Source organism: Muntiacus reevesi, chromosome 22 (assembly GCF_963930625.1).
Source record: "Muntiacus reevesi chromosome 22, mMunRee1.1, whole genome shotgun sequence".
Lineage (NCBI taxonomy): Eukaryota > Metazoa > Chordata > Mammalia > Artiodactyla > Cervidae > Muntiacus > Muntiacus reevesi.
The window spans coordinates 2,386,952-2,390,482 of NC_089270.1; the positions used below are offsets into that span (position 1 = coordinate 2,386,952).

The following is a 3,531-nucleotide window of genomic DNA, read 5'->3' on the forward strand; positions in this document are numbered from 1 at the left end:
GCCACAGTTGCTTGAATCCATTTTGCATCAAAACGTCAATTCCTCTTCATTTGCTTGCAAATATTTCAGTATGTGTTTTTTAAATTTGGAGAGTATGTGCAGGATTTTAAGAAACAGAATTTATTCCCTTAATGGAGCTAAATCGATGGAGCTTTTTGCTGCGTCTAGTGGTCTTTGGGCTTATTATGAAATCTCTGCCCACTGCGAGGTTACAAAAGCAGTTCTCCTTTATTCTTGTTAAGTTTTAGAGTTTTGCCTTTCATGCTAAAATCTCTAAACTGCCTAAGTTTGAGGTTTTTTTGGTCTCTGTTGTGATGAATGAAACCAGTTCACTCTTATCCACACAGATTGCCATTTTCCCATCGTTGTGTATGAAGGGGGTCCACCCTCCTCTCACAGATTGGCAACCCGCTGCTGCCACAAGCATCTCTCTTTTTTCAAAGTCACTTAAATTCCGTTCAGTTCGGTTCAGTTGCTCAGTCATGTCTGACTCTTTGCAACCTCGTGGATTGCAGCACGCCAGGCCTCCCTGTTCATCACCAGCTCCTGGAGTTTACTCAAACTCAGTTACATTGAGTCAGTGATGCCATCCAACTGTCTCATCCTCTGTTGTCCCCTTCTCCTCCTGCCCTCAATCTTTCCCAGCATCAGGGTCTTTTCCCATGAGTCAGCTCTTCCCATCAGGTGGCCAAAGTATTGGAGTTTCAGCTTCAGCATCAGTCCTTCCAATGAATATTCAGGACTGATCTCCTTTAGGATGGACTGGTTGGAGCTCCTTTCAGTCCAAGGGACTCTCAAGGGTCTTCTCCAACAGCACAGTTCAGAAGCATCAGTTCTTCAGCACTCAGCTTTCTTTATAGTCCAACTCTCACATCCCTATGTGACTGTTGGAAAAACCATAGCTTTGACTAGGTGGACCTTTATTGGCAAAGTAATGTCTCTGCCTTTTAATATGCTGTCTAGGTTGGTCATAACTTTTCTTACAAGGAGCAAGCGTCTTTTTATTTCCTGGCTGTGGTCACCGTCTGCACTGTTTTTAGAGTCCAAGAAAATAAAGTCTGCCACTGTTTCCACTGTTTCCCCATCTATTTGCCATGAAGTGATGGGACTGGATGCCATGATCTTAGTTTTCTGAATGTTGACCTTTAAGCCAACTTTTTCACTCTCCTCTTTCACTTTCATCAAGAAGCTCTTTAGTTCTTCACTTTCTGCCATAAGGGTGGTGTCATCTGCATATCTGAGGTTATTGATATTTCTTCTGGCAATCTTGATTCCAGCTTGTGCTTCTTCCAGCCCAGCGTTTCTCATGATATACTCTGTATATAAGTTAAATAAGCAGGGTGACAATATACAGCCTTGATGTACTCCTTTCCCTATTTGGAACCAGTCTGTTCTATATCCAATTCTAACTATTGTTTCCTGACCTGCATACAGATTTCTCAAAAGGCAGGTCAGGTGGTTTGGTATTTCTATCTCTTTCAGAATTTTTTACAGTTTATTGTGATCCACACAGTCAAAGGTTTGGCATAATCAATAAAGCAGAAGTAGATATTTTTCTGGAACTCTCTTGCTTTTTCAATGACCCAACGGATGTTGGCAATTTGATCTCCAGTTCCTCTGCCTTTTCTAAAACCAGCTTGAACATCTGGAAGATCTCGGTTCACGTACTGTTGAAGCATGGCTTGGAGAATTTTGAGCATTACTTTGCTAGCGTGTGAGGTGAGTGCAATTGTGCGGTAGTTTGAGCATTCTTTGGCATTGCCTTTCTTTGGGATTGGAATGAAAACTGACCTTTTCCAGTCCTGTGACCACTGCTGAGTTTTCCAAATTTGCTGGCATATTGAGTGCAGCACTTTCACAGCATCATCCTTCAGGATTTAAAATAGCTTAGCTGGAATTCCATCACCTCCACTAGCTTTGTTCATAGTGATGCTTCCTAAGGCCCACTTGACTTCACATTCCAGGATGTCTGGCTGTAGGTGAGTGATCACACCATCGTGGTTATCTGGGTCATGAAGATCTTTTTTGTACAGTTCTTCTGTGTGTTCTTGCCACCTCTTCTTAATCCCTTCTGCTTCTGTTAGGTCCATACCATATCTGTCCTTTATTTTGCCCATCTTTGCATGAAATGTTCCCTTGGTATCTTCAATTTTCTTGAAGAGGTTTCTAGTTTTTCCCATTCTATTGTTTTCCTCTATTTCTTTGCATTGTTCTCTGAGGAAGGCCTTCTTATCTCTCCTTGCTCTTCTTTGGAACTCTGCATTCAAATGGGAATATCTTTCCTTTTCTCCTATGCCTTTCACTTCTCTTCTGTTCACAGCTATTTGTAAGGCCTCATCAGACAGCCATTTTGTCTTTTTGCATTTCTTTTTCTTGGGATGGTCTTGCTCCCTGTCTCCTGTACAATGTTATGAACCTCCATCCATAGTTCATCAGGCAGTCTGTCTATCACATCTAATCCCTTGAATCTATTTCTCACTTCCATTGTATAACCATAAAGGATTTGATTTAGGTCATACCTGAATGATCTACTGGTTTTCCCTACTTTCTTCAATTTAAGCCTGAATTTGGCAACAAGGAGTTCGTGATCTGAGCCACAGTCAGCTCCCGGTCTTGTTTTTGCTGACTGTATAGAGCTTCTCCATCTTTGGCTGCAAAGAGTATAATCAGTCTGATTTTGGTGTCGACTATCTGGTGGTGTCCATATATGGAGTCTTCTCTTGTGTTGTTGGAAGAGGCTGTTTCCTATGAGCAGTGCGTTCTCTTAGCAAAGCTCTGTTAGCCTTTGCCCTGCTTCATTCTGTACTCCAAGGCCACTGCTCCCACTCATTTAAATTAATTGGTTAATTAATTTTTATCCAACTTCCCTGGTGGCTCAGATGGTAAAGCGTCTGCCTATAACGCAGGAGACCCAGTTTCAATCCCTGGGTTGGGAAGATCTCCTGGTGAAGGAAATGGCAACCCACTCCAGTACTCTTGCCTGGAAAACTCCATGGATGGAGGAGCCTGTTAGGCTATAGTCCATGGGGCTGCAAAGAGTGGGACATTACTGAGCGACTTCACTTTCACTTTCAATTAATTTTTGGCCTCACCATGCGGTTTGCGGGCTCTTAGCTTCCTGACCAGAGACTGAACCTGTGGCCCCTGCGGTGGGAGCGCAGCGTCTTAGCTACTGGACCGCCAGGGAAGTCCTCGGCCACAGACCCTTCTACGGTGTAACTGGATTCCTTTGGAGGCGCCATCCACTTACACTGGCGATTTTGCCCATCTTTGCTCAAAACCACCTTCCTTTAAGATGTGATAACATTCCTTCACCATGAAGTGAGATATGATCTATATATTTTTTCATTGCTCCTCTTGTCAGGCTGAGGAAATTTCCCATCTATTCTTCGTTTGATAAGAGTGTTTATGATGAATAGGTGTTGAACTTTGTGACATTCTCTTCCTTTTCTGGATCTATTGAGGTGATCTGATCAATTTTCTCTTTCAGTCTGTTGAAGGGGTGAATTACATGGGATGGTTTTCAAATGT

At 42.7% G+C, this 3,531-nt stretch overlaps 1 non-coding gene across 1 annotated transcript; it reads left to right on the plus strand.

Moving 5' to 3' along the window:
* Positions 1-2,864: 2,864 nt before the first annotated feature.
* On the plus strand, positions 2,865-2,936 carry TRNAY-AUA (transfer RNA tyrosine (anticodon AUA)). Its single transcript has one exon. It is a non-coding gene; the product is annotated as a tRNA-Tyr (tRNA).
* Positions 2,937-3,531: the final 595 nt, after the last annotated feature.